The following is a 20453-nucleotide window of genomic DNA, read 5'->3' on the forward strand; positions in this document are numbered from 1 at the left end:
TTGTGAGTTGACGTCTGTCATAGGTTGAATTGTGTTCCCCAAAGACCGCGAAGTCCTCACCCCCAGGACTTGTGAGTGTGACCTTATTTGGAAAAAGGTTTCTGCAGATGATTAAGTTGGGATGAGGTCATTAGGGTGAGCTCCAATCCAATGGCGGGTGCCGTAATAGAAAGGGGGAAAGACAGACACACAGGGAGAACACCACATTGAAGATATGAATTTGAGGCCCCGAGCCCAGGGACGACTAGATGCCGGGACACAGCCCTGGAACACATCCTCCCCTAGCAGCTTTCGAGGGAGCACGGCTGTGCTGATGCCTGGAGCTCAGATTTCTGGCCTCCAGAAGCAGGAGACAATAGATCTCTGCTGTTCAGGCCACCTAGGTTCGTGGTCCACGTTTAGGTGGGGCGCCTGGGTGGCTCAGTTGGTTAAGCATCCAACTTCAGCTCAGGTCGTGAGCTCACGGTTCGTGGGTTCGAGCCCCGCATCGGGCTCTGTGCTGACTGCTCGGAGCCTGGAGCCTGCTTCGGATTCTGTGTCTCCCTCTCTCTCTGCCCCTCCCACACTCATGCTCTGTCTCTGTCTCAAAAATGAAGGAGCATTAAAAAAAAAAAAAAAAAAAAAAGGTGGCCCCAGGAAACTAATGCGTTGCCCAAAGCATCCGCTGGTTTCTGCCTCCTGCCTGCCAGGCCAGTCTGTCTGTCTGTCTGCCACCTGCCATGGCTGTTTCCCAGCCTGGCCATCAGAGGGTGATGGTGATGTCAGCAAGACCGGGGTCTCGGACCCTTGCTCGTGGGACTGAAGCCCTCGGCCGGCCTCCGGACACCATTGGGCCCTCCCGCACAAGGGCATCAGGAGAGGTACCGAGGGACCGGCTCGGCTGAGGCCCCGACACAAACCGCCGGCCCGTGGAGCTGCAGCTAGCCGAAGAGGGCGTCTGGCCCAGGGCCTGGGAAGCTCTCGGGTCCATACAGTTCTGTCACGTAGCCGCGGCGAGAGCTGCCACCACTCAGGCTCCCACCTGCGAAACGGGTTCTTCATGCTTCCCAATCGCAGGTCCCAGGGGCACGCTCACGCGCACAGGATATTTTTGGGCGCCACGAGAACTGGGGAGCTTCTGGCGTTTGGGGCGCCGCGTGCCAAGCACCCTGTAGCGCGCGGACGCCGCCTGGGGAATGATGGTCTCAGTCCCTGTCCTTCCCGGTTTGTGATGTGCTCTCTGACCACTTTCCTTTTGAGAAAGGATGAGTCATTCTCGTGCCCCCCAAGTTCTTGCTAATTTAGCGTCATTTGCATGTGCAGCCTTTTAGGTGATTTAACTTGTAAATTTCCCTCAATAATTCCAGCTCCGTTACTTTAGGCCCTGATTGCAGCACTTAAATTTTTTAGTATTCCGTGCACCTCCTTCCAAGATGTGTGGGCTCAGCCGCCATCAGAGCAGCCAGAAAGCCCTCCAGCCTCCTGTCTGGAGGCTGCGGCTTGACAGTTCCCCCGCCGAGGGCTGTGCCCAGGCTCTGAGAGCAAAGAGGGGCACAAAGGGGTTGTCGCTGAGCTCTGTGCCCCACGGGTCTTTTCCACGGAATGTCCATAAATGCAGGTCCTCATGCACTGGTACAGCCCTGCTGGGGGGGCACCTGCCGTCCGGCATCTCAGTCCTCTGTGGGGGATTTCACATGGGTCACACTTCTCAACTCCACACCCGGCAGGTGTCCCCCCTCGGGTCCCCACCCCGCCCCCGGATTCATCCCCCATCCTTTCTGGTCCTCCTCTGTGTCTCAGGACCTGGCCCCGAAGGCTGTACCCCCAGCGGGAGCTCAGAGGGGGACTCATCTGGGTACCTCAGGACAACTGTTTCTACAGGGAGGCCCCTCCCCCACCCCACTGGGCTCTACTAATAAGATTTTCTTCCCGGGGTGCCTGGCTGGCTCAGTTGGTAGAGCATGGGGCTCTTAATCTCAGGGTGATGAGTTCAAGCCCCACATTGGGCATGGAGCCTACTAGATAGATAAATAGATAGACAGATAGGCAGATAGATGGATAGATTTTCCTCCTTCAGGCCCAGGAGGGTCGAGGTTCTGTTGTGCCTACTTTGGGGGCAGTTGTCACCTTATCTGCCCCTGGCCTCTGCAAGTTCCCTTCTGTTCTGGTTGTTGCAAAACCAACCCCGTCAAACTTAGTGACAGAAAGTGATCACTTTGGTACGTGTCCTGGGTCCTGGGAGTCAGGAACTCAGACAAGGCAGAGAGAGGCAAGTAGTCTCTGCTCCTCAGCCAGGACGACTGGAAGGCTGGACGACTTGGCAGCCCAGTCATCTGGAATCATCTGGAAGCTTCCTTGCTCACATAAGGTCTAACAGCTGAGACTGGCTGTCAGCCAGAACTCCTACACATGGTCTCTTCATCTGGTCGCTCTGCGCAAGCTGGCTCGGGCTAGCTCCCAGGAGAGCACAGTACAAGTCCCCGGCATTTGAATGATCTTGCCTCGGAAGTCACACGGCGTTACCTGTTCCCCGCAGGCGGCTCTGCTCCTGAAGCCGGCTCTGGAAAGCGGATGTGGCTGTACTTGGGGCTGGAAGGGTCCACACGGCCCTTCCGACCCTCAGTCACTAGCTTCCCCACCGAGGCCCGGGAGGGTACAGCGAACTGGCATTAGATCTCTGTGTGTGTGCCCTGCGGCTGCCAGGGAAGCTGCGATGATGAGTGTCTGGCATTTTCTGCTTCGAGAGTCGGGGGGATTTTTGCCCCATAAAAGGGGTTCCCTAGATGCATGAATAAAAAACATATTAAGGTAGATGAAGAACTTTGGATGCTGAGGGGTTACTGAATCCAAGAGACGTCTGCTTGGTCCTGGGACCCAGAGAAAAGTCAGTTCTGACGTGTCCCCGGAAACTATGTCGGAGTGTGCCCTCTCTGGGCTCCTTCAGCAGAATCTACAATTAAATGCGGTATACGTTTCTTCCCTTTTTTGATGGGAATGGCATCTGCGATAAAATTTTAACTGCAATTTCAAAAACTGTTGTGGAACATTTTAATAAAGTGAGCGAGCAATTACAGACTCCGGAGTTTGGATGCATATAAAGGATACCTTCTTCTGTCATCTTTAAATTCAACTTAAAATCGGTGGAACCTGAAACAAAAGCGATAAAAATGAGATAAAGTCTATGTAAATTATTCCGACATTGAGAAGCAGATTGTAACAAAACACTTTCAGATCACAAAAAAAGCAATAATGGACTCAGGCGAAGGGATAAATTTTGAATAGAAGCTATGAATAGGTTTGGGGATTGTTTGATAATCCAGTTAATGAATCACATGAACACACACACTGGAAAAAGGATGTAACTTCTTTGCTAATTTGACAAGAAATGCTGACATTGACAAAGATAAAACTTGTACAGCACCACTTCAAGGAGGCTGTCCATGACGCCCTGATTAATAACTGTCATTAATTCAAAGGTTTTTTTTTTAGTTTATTTTTTATTTTATTTTGTTTTTAACGTTTATTTCTGAGAGACAGGGAATGAGCAGGGGAGGAACAGAGAGAGAGGGAGACACAGAATCCGAAGCAGGCTCCAGGCTCCGAGCTGTCCACACAGAGTCCGTCGCGGGGCTCGAACTCACAAACCGTGAGATCATGACCTGAGCCGAAGTCGGACGCTCAACCGACTGAGCCACCCAGGGGCCCCTAACTTGTTTGTTTGTTTATTTATTTATTATTTTTGAGAGAGAGAGAGAGAGGAGAGGAGGGGAGGGGCAGAGGGAGGGAGAGACACAACCCCACATAGGCTCTGCACTGACAGAGCCCCGAACTGGGGCTCAAACTCACAAACCATGAGATCATGACCTAAGCCAAGATCAAGAGTCGGACACCCGACCGACTGAACCACCCAGGTGCCCCAATTCAAAATTTTAATTTTAAGATTAATCCCTGAGCACCTCCTGGCTGACAGCAAGGAACCTGCTTGGGATTCTTTCTTTCCGTCTCTCTACTCCTCTCCCTACTTGTGGCCGTATTCTCTCTCTCTTTCTTTCTCTCTCTCTCAAATTAAATAAATAAGCATTAAAAAATAACAACAACAAAACAGATTAGTCCCTGAGCAAAAAATAACTTTAAATGCACTGAAACCTTAAAACTCATATGTGAAACTTGATAGAGATTTCCTCGAATGTGGAAAAAAAAATCCTTAAAATTTATAATAATTACTATCAGCAATGCACTGCAAAGTTGTATTGCTAAGGGTCCAATCAGGAGACAGAAACCGCACAGCAACTTGCACAAGGGAAATTTAACATAAAGAATTAATTTTAACATGGGGTTGGAGTAATAAGGGATTGGCTAGAAAGAAATAAAAAGGGTTCTTGGGGCGCCTGGGTGGCTCAGTCAGTTAAGCGTCTGAGTGCAGCTTGGGTCATGATCTCCTGGTTCCCGAGTTCCAGTCCCATATTGGGCTCTGTGCCAACAGCTTGGAGCCTGGAGCCTGCTTTGGATCTCTCTCTTTCTCGCTCTCTCTCTCTCAAAAATAAATACATATTTTAAAAAAAGAAGAAGAAGAAGTAAAGAGGGTTCTTGAAGAACGCAGGCTGGGGACACCCAGCGAGTGTCCATCACCCAGGGTGAGACGAAGCACCCACGAAGACGTCCCTCTGCAGGGCTGAGATCCAGGCCTTGATTGGAGACAGCGTGGCTCGCTGCCCGGCAGAGAAGTCACTGAGGTGCCAGGTTGGCCGCACTTGCTGGAGATCCGCTGTCCCGGGTGCCAGAGGGCCCTCCACAGGGAGGCGTCCTATCTCAGAACTCGCCCCAAAGCCACCGGAGAGGACGCCAGGGGACGCTGATCACGGGCTACAACCCCCACCCCCGCCACCAGGCGAAGCTGGCCCCCCCGGGGACGCCAAGGGAAGCTCCTGGCTGCGGGGAAATTTTAGAGCTGGGTGCTGCACACACCACAGAGGCTGTTGGAACGCAGACACCCAGACACCTCGGAAGCTGCTAGTCGCGGGAGGAACCAGGAGAGAAACCCTTCTCCTCCTGCGGCCCTCTAGCGCCCTCTCCTGACAAAGGTTAACACCCAACAGTTGGCGAACAATTTTTTTTTCCAGGACCCCCCCCCCCCCCCAATTTTCAGAAAGCGGACCGCGAAGGGGTGTCAGGAGCTGAAATGCAATCCAATTTCTCTGGTAAGAGTGTCTTCATTTGAAGAGTTAGCCGAAGGACTTCTAGCCAAAAACTGTTAAGAAAAAAATCTTAGGTGTAGATGGTTAATAAAGAGGTTTTCGTTTTCTGGATTTTATGATGTCTTGTGGTATCTTTCAACTTCTAAAAATTTGTAATGTTAGGGGGCCCTGCGTGGCTCCGTCGGTTGAGCGTCCGACTTCGGCTCAGGTCATGATCTCACGGTTTGTGGGTTCGAGCCCGGCGATGGGCTCTGTGTGGACAGCTCGGAGCCTGGAGCCTGCTTCGGATTCTGTGTCTCCCTCTCTCACTGCCTCTCCCCTACTTGTGCTCTGTCTCTCTCTCTCAAAAATAAATAAAATGTAAAAAAAAAAATTAAAAATTTGTAACATTTTTTTTTCATTCTGAGTAAGTACTTTCATTCCTAATATCGTATTTGTAATAATTGTCTTTTTTTTTTTTTTTCATAAAGGGCCTTCCCAAGTTACATTAGTTTCAGGGCCCCCCAGACTGGATCTGCCCTTGCCCATGGGAAAAACTTCCAAGCTGTTTTTATAAGCGTTGCTCATCAAGACCCATGTCAGATCTCAGCTTCCTTTGAATACTTTAACTAAACTGATAACTTGGCCCCTCGGTAAATTGCTGTGGCGCTAAAGAGGGAAATGCTGGGTTTTCTATACTCTACGTGCAACACTTCTGAAACCAGAGGTGTGGGTTGTCCACACCAAGCAATTCTCCAGTTCTCTGCCACACCAAGCGGGTGTCCTACAGTTCAGTCCAACGCGGACCCTATCTCCCTGGATGGAGCATCACCTCCCACGGGTGAAGGGCTCCGTCCCACGGGACTGCGCCCACCTTACTGCACGCACCAGCCCCACTCCAGGTTGCCACCTGTTTGAGACTGACTGGCTTTAAATCAGAGGTTCCTACCACCCTTTCCTCAGGTTGGATAACTTGGTAGGATGAGTGAGAGAAGTCAGGAAAAGAGTGTACTTACCAGATTACCAGTTTATTAAAAAGGGGTGAACTCAGAACAGCCAGATTGAAGAGATGGGTGGGGCTACAGGGAAGGGGAACTGGGCTTCCACGCCCTCTCCAGACAACTAAAGAAACTAACTCCCCAGCACCTCCACATGCTCAGTAACTCAGAGGCTCTATGAACCCCTTCAATTGGGTTGTTGTTGTTGTTGTTAATGGAGGGCTCATGTCATAGGCTCCATTGATGAAAGCATTGGCCATTAGTGATTAACTCAACTTCCAGCCCCTCTCCCCTCCCTCCTGGAGGGTGTGTGTGTGTGTGTGTGTGTGTTATGTGTGGCTGAAGAGCCAACCCTCTAATCAGGAGGTTGGTTCCCTTGGCAACCAGACTCCATCCCGAGGTTCATCCTGGAACCCCCCAGCCCCAGCCATCTCCTTCACATACAAAAAGGCACTTCAGAGATTCCAAGGTTTTGGAAGGTGCCTACCAGGAAGTGGGGCAGAGACCAAATATATATTTCTTATTATGTCAAAGGCACTTTTTTATCTGTATGTTCATTGGGTACCTAGCCCACGCCACTGTCTATTTTTATTTAACTAAAATTTCTTTCTAGCTTCACACAAATGTGTCTCCTTTTCCTGGGATGTGCAGAGAATTCTCGATCTCCTTCACAGCAACGGTCACTTCCTACTTTGGATTGTAAACTCCTAGAGGGAAGGGGTCATTTTATTTATATATGTGAACTTGAACTTGTAGCAGCATTCAATAAATGTCAGTTGCATGAAGTAAGAGAGTCCTCTTGCCTCCGTTATTAGATTATAAGCTTCTTGAGGACAGGGCTAGGATTAAAGTTGAGGGAACTCAGAGAGGTCATCCAGTCTAACCCCTGGGTACAGGGTGGGGAAATGAGGCCCGTAATAGGGCACATCCTTGAGACCCTGAGGGCAAGGCCACACGGTATCATCTTCAATTTCAGTGTTCTTTCTATCCTTCATGGTGTGTGTGTGTGTGTGTGTGTGTGTGTGTGTGTGTGTGTGAGATGGGGTAGGAGGGCAGAGATGGAGAGACAAGTGGAGCTAAAAACCCCCCCGGGCCCTAGTGGCTGAGTCAGGCATCTGTCCTCCCCATTCTTGGCACAGGTAAGTGTGTTGGGAACAGAATCCCGAGAGTCTATTGTTTAAACAGGTGCCGCTCGAACTCACCAGCGGTGAGATCATGACCTGAGCCAAATCGAACACTTAACCACCTGAGCCACCCAGGCGCCCCCTAGCGATAGTTCTTAAAAGGGGGAATTAATGGGTGAAGAAGCAGAAACTTAGAGAAAAAAACCTTAATATTCTTCATTTTCTCTCAAATTGTTGTTCGGACTTACAGTTTCATGAACAGAGTATGAAGAGGTGTGTATTTCTCAGATGTCCCCACTCTTCTCAGCTTAGATATTATCAAACAAATGCCAGTCTAACAGCAAGCCAATCATTTCTTAACATGGTTAATTTGTGTTTCTTTAGTTACTGGGTGGGTTGAACATCTTTTTAAATGTTTGTGGGTCCTCTGAATACTTTTTGGGAAAATCCTGTGGTTGGTTGTTATTGCTGGTGTTTAATAACAATAATTCAATGGAGTACATTTTAAGTGAAAAATGTTTAATGTTTATTTTGAGAGAGAGAGACAGACAGGCAGACAGAGCATGAGCAGGGGCGGGGCAGATAGAGAGGGAGACACAGAATTTGAAGCAGGCTCCGGGCTCTGAGATGTCAGCACAGAGTCTGACACGGGGCCTCGAGATCATGACCTGAGCTGAAGTTGGATGCTTGACCCACGGAGCCGCCCAGGTGCCCCCTTCTTTAAATTTTTTAAAAGAGAGAAGTAGGGCACCTGGGTGGCTCCATGGGTTAAGCATCCAACTTTGGCTCAGGTCATGATCTCAAAGGTCATGAGTTTGAGCTCCACATTGGGCTCTTGGCTGTTAGCACAGAGCCTGCTTGGATCCTCTGACCCCTCTCTCTCTCTCTGCCCCTCCCCCACTTGCGCGCGCTCTCTCTCTCTCTCTCTCCCAAAATAAATAAACATTTAAAAAATTAATACATAAAACTAAACGAAGGAGAGAAGTAGAGGGCGGATTCTACTAGTGGATGGCCGCCTCCCAGTAGATCATGGAGAATCATGCTTACACATAGCAGGTATTCAATAAACACGTAGCAGATTAACGGACCATCATCAAGGATCCTGCTTGGTGAGATGTGCGGGATATCATTCTTCCCTGCTTTTTCTCTCCCGATTTATTCTGGGCTTGGGTAGGGGAATGAAATCTCTTCCTGCTTTGGTGGGGAGGGGAGCCAAGGTGGAGATAGGACACAACGGCCCAACATGAACAGGTGTACTAATCCTACCAGGCTCAAGTTTTGTAGCGATGATTCCAGAAAACACCCCGGGAAGGGTTTGGCTTGTAGAACCTGGCACTTTCAGCTCTTGCTAGATACTTCTCTTGAGCTGCGAGCCAACACAAATGTGAATCTCACCACGAGAGGGGGCCCTAAGCTCAGGATGATTCTGAAGTTCGGTCAGGTGCTGTCTTCAAAGTTATCCCTCAGAAATTCTGATTTTCCACCTAAAATATTTCCTCACAAGTTTAAGTGGCTGCAAGAAATGCAACTGCCTGTCTAGCGTAGTTATACCTACTTTTTAAAACTCTTGGCTACATATTCAGTGATACGTAAATATCAGCAATTTGATAGCCACGATTTAAAAAATACATAAAGTTTGGGGCACCTGGGTGGGTCAGTTCATGAAGCATCTGACTTCGGCTCAGGTCATGATCTTGAGGTTCATGAGTTCGAGCCCCGCATCGGGCTCTGTGCTGAAAGCTCGGTGCCTGGAGCCTGCTTCAGATTCTGTGTTTTCCCCTCTCTCTACCCCTCCCCCATTCTCACCCTGTCTCTCAAAAATAAATATTTTTTAAAAAATTTTAAATAAAGTTCTCTTTTAACTGTTCCTTTTTCTTCATAAACTTGTCTTTCCATCACCTCCCTCATCTAATTTTTTTCCTTAATTTTTCCAATAATGAAGAAATTCCCTCATCTAATTTTATCCTAAGAGAACATATGTTATTTGGGGAGTCTTTTTTTATAGATTGTCCCTATCATACTTCTCAGCAACAAAGATATAAATAAAAATATTTTTAAAATTTTATATCCTATGATCATGAGTCTCTAAATACTGAGAAGTTTCTTCTGGTTAGAGTTATCATTGTTATCATGAGTAAATGTGTATTTCATTAAATCAACATAAATATGTTGCCAATTTTGATAAATAATTGTTAAACAGAAAAAGTAATTTTTTAAAATGTTTATTTTTGAGAGAGAAAGAGAGAGACAGAGCGCAAGCGAGGGAGGGGCAGAGACAGAGAGGGAGACACAGAATCTGAAGCAGGCTCCAGGCTCCGAGCCATCAGCACAGAGCCTGATGCGGGGCTCGAACCCACCAGCCACGAGATCATGACCTGAGCCAATGTCAAACACTTAACAGACTGAGCCACCTAGGCGCCCCTAAAAAGTCAATTGTTATTGGAAATGCCCCTCTTAATGAGGTGAATGAGGTCGTTTGTATTTTCCAATCTGCTGGAATAAGTCACGTTGCTAACCAAATACACTCCTATTTCCACTGCTTGGAATGGATTTTGGGCTCTGCAGCTAACACTGGCATGAGAGTGACAGTGTGGAGACGCTGATTAAAGCCTGGATGAAAGCCTCTGAGCAATGTCCCCTGCGCACCTGAATTCGGTTCCATTGCCTACATGTGAAAGCACACTAGGACAAAATTTTCAAGTGGCTGAAATAAAACTTGACTTGCTCCTTCATCCCTCGTCTAGGTAGTCCTCAATCTCCATAAATTACGTTAGTGTTTGCATCCATTATTTTCTCACCCTTAACTGCCTTTAGCCAGGTGTTTATCTCTTTCTACCTGAATCATGGCAATGACGTCCAGACCCCTCTAGTCCTTCCTGCACATGGTGATCAGACCGGTCTTACTTACGCCTCTTGTATCCTACCTCTCTTTTGGCAACAGAACAAAACAAACTTTCTTATCTCCTAGAATATGAAGTCTAGACTTCTGTGGCTGTCATTCAGGGCTCCCTGGGATGTCCATTTCTGTCCTCTTGAACGTCACAGCCTGTTCTCTTCCAGTATCCTCTCCCAGTCTGGTGGGGCTCCCTCACCATGATTATCTCACAAATTGCAGTTTCTCTGGACCAATGGGAAGTCCCTCTTGGTCAGGTCCTCTCCGGGAGAGTTGGTTCCTTCTGGTCTGCCCCTGTCCTCATGTAAGGGGAAGGGCATGAGACAAGGTATTTCTTTGCTCACGCCGTGTGCCAGAAATAGATTCATCCTGATACTTGTGGAGCAATCAGAGAATAGAGGTTTCAAATGAACGTTCCTAGGGAATTATTATATATTAAGAATGTTTACTAAGCATCTGCTGTGTTTACCACTGTGCTAGGCACTGGTGACAGAAATAGAAATTTAAGATCCAGTCTGATGAGGGACCGTAAGGCAAGCTGAGGGCTAAGCGCAAGCTAGCACAACCCCCTCCCCCCTCTTGGGATCTGTGTGATATTCCTCAGGCCCTCCTGGCTGCCCAAGAACAAAGGAAAGGAAAGAAAACAAACGGTTAACTGACAGAGATCACAGGCCTGCAGGACCCGAGTCTTTACCAGTTTACGAATGTCTTAGTAAATTACAAGAAAAAGGCAATCTTATCAATAGCCTCATGTCCAGGAACTCCCCACTGTCTCAAAGTTAATGCGTTGCTAGAGGGAAAAACAACCTTAGCTTGACAATAGCTAAACCTCCAGTAATCTGTGAGTCTTTCATAGCGAATGGAAACCACGTTAAGAAACTTCCTCTTAGGGGTGCCTGGGTGGCTCAGTCGGTTAAGCCTCTGATTTAGGCTCAGGCCATGATCTCATGGTTCGTGAGTTTGAGCACCACATTGGGCTCTGGGTTGATAGCTTGGAGCCTAGAGCCTCTCAGATTGTGTCTCGGGTGTCTCCTTCTCTGTCCCTCCTCCACTTGTGCTCTGCCTCTCTCTCGCTTAAAAATAAACATTAAAAAATCGATTTTAAAAAGAAACTTCCTCTTCACTTTACCTCCCCTAACCCCATAGTATATAACCACTCTTCACAAGCCCAGTGCAGCTCTTTCTGCCCACGGGTCCTGTCCCCGTGCTCTAATAAAAGCACCTTTTTGCACCAAAGACGTCTTCTAGAATTTTCTTGGCCGTCAGCTCTGAACATTCATCACCCCAAACCTCATCATAGTCTGTCTTCCCTCAAAGAGCTGATCATTTACTTGGGGAGACAAGAAGTCCACACATTAAGAGTGGCAAATAAAATAGTATAGAACCAAATGCAAAACGAACCTGTTATCATTTGTGATAAACTATTTTCCTATATTTTCACTTTAAAAATTTTAAAACAAAAGTAACACATACTTGTCAAAATGAAAGGTTTTGAAGTATAAAGAGTAAAAGTGAAAGTCCCTATTCACTCCCGTCTCAATCCTTGTTGGTGAATACCCTTCGAGACTGTAGACCCCCCTACATATGTGCAAATCTACTCTGTTCTTTCTCTTTTTTTAATTATTTTTTTCTTTTAGAGGCAGAGAGAGTGCACAAGCTGGGGAGAGAGAGAATCCCAAGCAGGTTTCACACTCAGTGGCAGAGCCCAATGTGGGGCTTGATCTCATGCCCCTGGGATCATGACCTGAGCTGAAACCAAGAGTGGGATGCTCAACCGATTGAGCCAGCCAGGCTCCCCACTACTCTGTGGTTTCTTTCCTTTCTTTCTTTCTTTTTCTTTCTTTCTTTCTTTCTTTCTTTCTTCTTCTTCTTTTTTTTAATGTTTATTGATTTTTGAGAGAGAAAGAGAGAGAGAGAGACAGAGCACGAGTGGGGGAGGGGCAGAGAGAGAGGGAGGCACAGAATCCGAAGCAGGCTCCAGGCTCTGAGCCGTCAGCACAGAGCCCGACGCGGGGCCCGAACCCAAACCTGAACCCATGAACCGTGGATCATGACCTGAGCTGAAGTCGGATGCCCAACCGACTGAGCCACTCAGGCGCCCCGGTTTACCATTATTTAAAAATTATTCTGGCTAAAAGAAGGGAATGGGATGCATCTATATTATTCCATTTGCAGCTCAAGAGACACTGTGAAATATGGCAGAGAGTCCAAGTTGGGCCCTGTTCCCTTTGCTTATTTTATTTTTATTTTATTTTATTTTTTTTATCTTACACAACGTAAATTTATTAACAGAAAACAGTAATTTGAGGAGTCCTGTTCACGGACAGAGACAATGGCAACCTCCCTGCCTGCAGGTACTATCAGAGGGGATGTGGGTGACGTCCTCAATCTGCCCGATCTTCATTCCCGAGCGGACCAGGACTCACCTCTAGCCCCGTGTCCAAGGTCTTGGTCCTGTATCCCGCTGTGGCCACATCCTGGGCAGCAGCCAACATGGCAGCATACAGAGAGGCCTCATTTCCATTTCCTTGCCAGAAAGATTGGTGACACGGACAGAAGTGTCACTGAAGGACGCAAAGATGTGGCGGGCACCAAATATGTTTTCCCCTACGGCCCCCTGACGTCCAAGGCTGAGGACCTACTCTTCCTTCCTTTCCTTCCCCTTGCCAGGCGCCATTTCTGCCCATCTTTTCCAGACTCTGCCACTGGAAGAAGCCCCTGTCCTCTTTTCTTTTCGACTTAGCTTTTGAGCCAGGCAATAGTACGATTACAAACAATCCAAACGGTCCCTCTCGACCGTGAGCCTTGCGATGTAACAAAACTTAAAGGCATTTTCGTGGATGTGCTTTCGTGGACCCAGAGACATTGGGCTAAGCCTGTCTAGCGCTTCGGGTCTCCCTGGTAATGGTGCTTATTAGGCCAGGCTTGCACCCACCAGTTCTGGGGAAGGGTGGCCCTTCCCCACAAGGCTGAAGCGGTTCCCCGGCAGAACAACCTGGAAAAGCAGGGACAGACTCTGTCGCTAAAGGGGCAGTAAAGCCATCAGCACTTGGGGCCACTGCACATCCCTCCAGTCCAGCTTCTATGAGGTCTGGTGGTGTCACCAGGAGACCAGTGGTGATGATGAGGGAAACAAAGGCAAGAAATATGTGGTTTAAATTAAATTCCCTTACAGCCTGCAGCCCGCTAATAGTCGCCAGAGACTTGTAGCGTGTAACACTCCCCAAGAAGTTTATGGCTGCCTTAATGCCTTAATATTTACACTTCCTTAAAAATTAAAAGCAACCTTATTTTGACAGTAGCTAAATCTTCAGGGTCCTTTGACACCTTGCTTTCAGCATCCAGAAATTCTTTGGAGACCTACGTTATCTGTAACTCCCCTCCCTCCACAAACTCAGAATCTACAGTAAGTCTTTCCCACACCCGCAGCTGCTTTTTCTGCCCATGGGTCCTGTCCCTGTGCTTTAATAAAATCAGCCTTTTGCACCAAAATAAAAAAAAACAAAAACAAGCGAACAAAAACCAAAAGAGTCTCTAGAATTCTTTCTTAGCGTTTGCTCACAAACTCCACCTCAAATTCCATCAGTGTCATCCAGAGACCAGGGAGAGGCTGAGGTTTCCGTTGTTCTCATTCCCATATGAACCATGACAATAAATCCTCAGATTTTGAGATTCCTGTGTGCGTCTGATCCTTGACCCCAACAGGTCTAACTCAGACATAAACAAACCGTTTTATAAACAAAAATATGTAAATAACCAGGAAGCAAGCATGGGAAGGCGTTCACTCCCCCGGTATGAAGCATAATGAACATCGTAAGAACTATAAGATGCCTCCTTTCCCCTCCTCCTCGTCTCGCCTCCTCTTTCCCCTGTTCTTCTTTCATTTTCCCTTGAAAAAGGGCAAATTGCAAAAACCATAATATCTAATTCTGTTGAAAAGGTAAAGCCATAAATTTACCAGTGAGTATAGGAAGTCTAGAATTTGTACCTTTTATGGAGTACTCTACAGGAATATCACTGAACAAAAGAAAAGAAAACAAACAACTACTAACAACCACAACAGAACACCCTAAACATAGAGAAAGATTGACATCAGAGATGACCTTCACCATTATAAATAACGTATAATTAGAAACAACCTTGTGGCTAGTCTTCCCGAGTCAGTATCTTTTTTTTTTCTTTCTCTCTCATTGTAACGACGTACAGGGTGCATGGCTATCCAGATGGAGTTCTACATTTCCCAGCCTCCTTTGCGCAGGTGCAACCATGTGACCACGCACGGGGCCAATGGGGATGTCAGGCGGGAAGCATGTGACTTCCGATGGAAGCCCCCTTCACCTTTTCCCTTCTCTCTGCGTAGTCATGAGCGACCAGGTGCTCCGCAGGGTGGGCAGGTTCCTGCACATGGCAGGAAAGAGCCTGCGTCGCTGAGCCCCGGAGCCACCGTATCAGCTCTGGGCTGTTAGACAAGCAAACAAAATTTCAATTTCTCTGGAGTCTGTTCCAGCTGGCAAGTCTGTATCCTAACACACACGCAAATGACCCACACTAGGAGATGATGGGCTGATCGGTTGTATTTCTACTTGCTGAGATATTAGGTAGCTGTTGAAATTATATTTATGAAGGTATGAAATAATAATGAAAACTCTTAAACTATATTAATTTTTAATTTTTTTTAATGTTTATTTGTTTCTGAGACAGAGAGAAACAGAGTGTGAACGGGGAGGGTCAGCGAGAGAGGGAGACACAGAATCTGAAACAGGCTCCAGGCTCTGAGCCGTCAGCACAGAGCCTGACGCGGGGCTCGAACTCACAAACCGCGAGATCATGACCTGAGCTGAAGTTGGACGCTTAACCGACTGAGCCACCCAGGCACCCCAAGCCATATTAATTTTTAAAAGTACGGTTAAAAATTGCATACGTGGATTTTTAATATATTGAGGAAAGGCTCTTATTAAGAAAGAGATACTGGGGCGCCTGGGTGGCTCGGTCTGTTAAGCCTCTGACTTGGACTCAGGTCATGATCTCGCAGTTCACGAGTTTGGGCCCCACGTCGGGCTCTGTGCTGAGGGCTTGAAGCCTGGAGCCTGCTTGGGATTCTGTGTCTCCCTCTCTCTCTCTCTGTCCCTCCCCCACTTGTACTCTGTCTCTCTCTCTCTCTCTCTCTCTCAAAAATCAATAAAACATTAAAAAAAGTTACAAAAATAAATAAACATTGAAAAAAGTTAAGAAAAAAGAAAAAGATACTGGAAATAATTACACTGAAATGTCAACAATGGTTATAGTGTAGGTAATGAAACATCAGGAGATTTATATTTATTCTTCCCTCACTTTATGATTTAAAATTTTCTAATAAGAGAAAAATAAGAAAAATTTGTTAAGTGGTACTCCTAAACTGTTCAGCCAATCTTCTCTTCTCCCGGGACTGGCTGCCCCCAGGCTTGGCTTTTTGTGCAGGTAATATAGGCATCAGCGAGTGGAACAGGGAAGGAGGAGAAGGGCTCCTCTCTTCCGGCTCCCCCCACAGGCTCCCTTGCAAGATTATTCCTGATGACAGCAATCCCATTACTAACATCTCTTCACTATTAACCTCTATGGCGGCTATCCAATCCCTCCTTTGGGGGTAACACACTAAGTATCTGACGCATTAGGATGAATCACTTAGGCTGGAGCAGATTCGTAATTCGTGCTTGTGAGGAGGTGGGCATGGGTGGAGGGGTGGAGGTAGGAGGGCAAAGAAGGGGTGAGTAGGGAACAGCAAAAGGTAGGTATCATCAACCTAAAGCTTTGCCTAAATGAGTCACTGAGCCAGATGCTGCTGTCTACTCAACGTCCACTCTCCTCTTCTTCCTGATGACCAATTTTTTTTTGAGGGGTGAGGAATGATTCCCCAACATGCCTTACAAGTAGTGGCTATTTTTTTCTAGTCGAATGACTCTCTGTTTTAAAAAAATTTTTTTATGTTTATTCATTTTTGGAAAGACAGAGAGAGACAGAGCACAAGCAGGGGTGGGCCGGGGGGTGGGGAGACACAGAATCCGAAGCAGGCTCCAGGCTCTGAGCTGCTAGCACAGAGCCCGACGCGTGACTCGAACTCACGAACCGTGAGATCATGACCTGAGCTGAAGTTGGACACTCAACCGACTGAGCCACCCAGGCGCCCCGACTTTCTGTTTTTAAAAAGTTTCCATGTTTATTTTATTTTGGGGTTGGGGAAGGGCAGAAAAAGAGGGAGACACAGAATCTGAAGCAGGCTCCAGGCTCTGAGCTGTCAGCACAGAGCCCGATGTGGGGCTCGAACCCACAAACCGTGAGATCACGACCTGAGCCGAAGTCGGCCGCTTAACCGGCAGAGCCACCCAGGCGCTCCAAGTCTAGTGACTTTCTAGTGACATTTTTTTCCAGTCTAGTCAGAAATGGAAGGGGTGGGGCCTCTGGAAAAGCTATTGTTTTCCTAGTAAAAACAGACTTAGCTGACACACGCTTTTCATTCTTTGCGCTCCCCCTTCTCCTTGTCTGGACCACAGACACAGTGTATGGGGGTGCAGCGGCCATCTTCTTCCAGGGCATAAAAAGTGTCAAAAGGTAAGTTTCAGGATAAAAGTAAAATCATGATTCCCACGCAGAGATATACAAATGAGCACGTGTTCAAGATTTTGTTGAACTCGACAACGAAACGGGGAACAAGGCAGATGTTATAACCAGCTCAAAAGAGGAGCCAAGCAGCACACACTCCTATGAGATAAAGGAAGGTGAAGGTGAATGGGACGTAGGGGTGAAACTGGTCCCCCGCAGGGTGGGAGGTGAGACAGTGCAACTTCTACCTGAAAGGGTAGAATTTGCTTCCTTACAGACAAGAAGTTCGCGATGCTATTCGTGACCTTCGATTACAGCTGGGAAGGAGTGGCATGGAATCAGTCTTATCAGCTGGAAGACTGTACCACGGGGAGTGCAGTCTTCCATCAGAGGGCACGTTTTTCCTCGAGTGACATCAGCTCTGGACTACAGACCTCTGGACTCCTTTTTTTTTTTTTTAATGTTTATTTATTTTTGAGAGAGGGAGAGACAGAGCACGAGCGAGGGAGAGGCAGAGAGAGAGGGAGACAGAGAACCCAAAGCAGGCTCCAGGCTCTGAGCTCAGAGCCCGACACGGCACTCGAACCCACGAACCACGAGATCGTGCCCTGAGCCGAAGTCAGACGCTCAACCGACTGAGCCACCCAGACGCCCCTAGACCCCTTCTAAGCGAGAGAAACAAAACCCTATTTGCTTAAGTGACAGTTAGTTTCTGCTAAATGCACCTGGCCACAATGCTCACAGATTCAGCCGAATTTAACACAATTCAGTTATTAGGAAAATGCCAAGAATCCTAAGCCTTGGGAAACTACAGGTGATAGGAAATAATTGCAGCAAGGTAGAGGGATGACAAGGACAGTCTTTTCAGACGTAACGGTATTTCTGAGGGCTTTCTCTGAGGTGAATAACAAAGATACCTGGTTTTGCCTTTCTTTCTTACTTCGCCAGTAGTCCATCAACAGACGGAGTGTCCGCTCTCGGGTGTGATGGAGCCACTTGCAGGCAGATCAAGGTTTCCACTCACAACAACTAGAAACGCTGGATGGAAGCATCAGATGTCACCCCAGATCGTCAGCTGACTTCAGAAACAAGCCGGAAGATAATGGAAGGGCATCTTTCACGTGCTGAAAGCAAACGCACCCGTCGGATTAAAAGTTCCCCAAAGTTTTAGACAATAGGCTTTATTTAGAAAACAGGATGGTGGAGAGGTCTGATTTTACCTTTTTAACTGCCATGCATCCTATCGATTTGTAATGATTTTCTGGAATCAAGTAAAAAAAAAAAAAAAAAGTAGTTTAGCATTCCGTGGAAGTTTCTCAAACCATAAGCCTACAGCAATGACTACCTACTCTCTGGTCTCTGTGTTTGCTTTTAGTTTTCATTCATCCTTGGACTTAAAATCACAAAACTAATATTGTATGTCAAGTTCTCTTTGACGTTAATAATAGGTTAAACGACAAAACACAGATTGTTGTGAACTTAGTTCAATAGTATTCCTACCGTGGTCGGCTTTATTCATCATCTCTGCCTTTCCTCCTTTATCTTTTCAGAGCTGGAAAATCACCTACCCACCTCTTGGGATGATCAGAGGTACCTGGGTTAAACATTTGGGAGCAGAACATGCTAGAAATTCGAAACCAGGATGCAGAACTTGTGGACTACATGCTTTCAGAATGATTCTACCTGAGTCGGGCAGGCCACCAAACCCCTTCTGGCAGTGACTGAGATCCAGCCTCCACATTTCACAGGGAATCAGAGTAACTCTCCTATTTTACATTTTCAAAATTTCTTTCAGTTTCTCTCATCTTCCAGGGGGATTGAAATGATGTATTTCCAATCAGGTGGGAACAAAATCTCCCTCCCCACCTGCTTGGTTTCTTTGTCCTTCTATGTCTCCCCCCCCCCCCCCCCCCACCTGCTTGGTTTCTTTGTCCTTCTCTGTTTTTCTCATCCAGCTAGGATGCTAAATAAAATGACCACGTCTCCAAATAAGATGATCAGTAATTAAAAACCTACCAGACAGAAAGTGTGAGTCATCATTCAAATTCCCTGAAAATTCCTATTTATAACCACTTCCTTCAAATTCTCATTTATAAATAGAAAAATCAAGAATGAAGTGGTTTTCTTTCTTTCTTTTTTTTTTTTTTTTAACGTTTACATGAAATTTCACTGTCCTATTAAGGATGTTTGAGGGTTTTCTGATCCCACTCCAGCAAAAGTAAAATCACTTATACAGAAGTTGCTTGATTCCTTGTTACTATGAAACCCATGGCAACAAAAATACAAACACAAATTAGGAAGAATTCTTCATCCTACGAAATTGCAGTCGAAGCCACTAAATGTCAGCGTTAGGAATAACAGAAAGGAGGTAGGGCAGTAAAATACAACAAGAATGACGCAAGTTGAATTACTGGGTAAAAGGGAATATGCGTTTCGATTTTGATAGACTGTGCCACATGGCCCTTGCAGGTACGAAACAGGGTACCGATTTCAACACAGCCTTGCCATCACAGGCTATCACGTTATTTTCCAGTCTGATAGGCACAAGGTGGTTTCTTGGTGTAGTTTTATATTTATCTCATTGTGAGCGAGGTTAAGTAATGTGTCATACGTTTATGAGCCACTTGTATTTCCTCTTCAGGGAACCATATTGTCAGAGCCTTTGCCCAGTTTTCTATTTTGGTCCTTTTCCTATTGAATTGTAAGAGCTCTTTATATACCAAAGAGATTTGTCTTTGGAAGCTCTCAAGCCGCACGCCATCACAATGCTAGAGCAAGTCCAAGGATGGTTTTGGGATTCGGACAGGAAGGGCCAAGGGCCTCAACCGAGAAAACTTTCTGCCGTCTGAGATTTACTCCTTCTAGGTTTCATTTCCGGGTTCTCCCATCAAAGGCTCATCTACCCATCGCTCAACGCTCTGTCAGAGCCTGCGCTCAACCCCACGTTCCCAGAACATTTCACAAGTTGCCGTTAATTTTTATGCACACTTGTCTTATTTTCTCACCTAGACATGAGGACGGAACCCAGACCATAAACTTATTTGTATTTACCACATTGCTGGGCAGAGAGCGGCTCTCCATCGACCATTGAGGCTGCTAGTGCGATGGATACCTGGTTAGCAGGGCCAGAGTCGGGGGGGGGGGGGGGAGGGGGGGGGAGGGAAGCACCAGGGCAACCAGTTTCAGGTGAAGCAACCTAAATGTCACCCTGGGCGGAGGCCCGACCGAGACAGGGAAGAAAACCCTGGCGTTTAGGGAGACAACCTGTTTAGTCCGGCCTAGACCGAGGGGGAAAGGGTACTCCCTGCCAGGTCCGCTGGTCTTTTTCAAGGCTTTTGGTGAAATGAAGCCAGGCGCAATTTCCTCTAAAGTCGAGCAAACGGGGCCGAGCCTGCGGCCGGGCCGGGACACCACTTCCACCCGGACGGAAACGGCCCCGAGACTCTAACGCCCCGGCCTAGGGTCCTCCCATAGGCCCCGCCCCCTCACCCGCCACCCTGCCCCGCCCCCGCCCACGCCCTCCCCTCAGCCCCGCCCCGTCCTCTCCCTGCCCCACCCACCCCGCCCACCCCGTACCCGTCTTAGCCCCGCCCACAAGCAATACCGGTCCCGCCCCTGTTGGCTCCGCCCACACGGACCCGTCCGCTAACCCCGCCCACAACCCTCCTTCCGGGCCTCGAGAGGGTGGCGCGGAGGCCGCAGCGGCGGG

General features: G+C 47.5%; 1 long non-coding RNA gene across 1 annotated transcript; it reads right to left on the reverse strand.

Moving 5' to 3' along the window:
- Window positions 1–3013: 3013 nt before the first annotated feature.
- On the reverse strand, window positions 3014–20223 carry LOC102902333. Its single transcript, XR_002740660.2, has 4 exons — window positions 20009–20223; window positions 17965–18005; window positions 17662–17868; window positions 3014–3126 (listed from the first exon to the last, which is right to left on the reverse strand). It is a non-coding gene; the product is annotated as an uncharacterized LOC102902333 (long non-coding RNA).
- Between the last annotated feature and the right edge of the window lie 230 nt (window positions 20224–20453).

This window comes from Felis catus, chromosome A2 (genome assembly GCF_018350175.1).
Source record: "Felis catus isolate Fca126 chromosome A2, F.catus_Fca126_mat1.0, whole genome shotgun sequence".
Taxonomy (NCBI): domain Eukaryota; kingdom Metazoa; phylum Chordata; class Mammalia; order Carnivora; family Felidae; genus Felis; species Felis catus.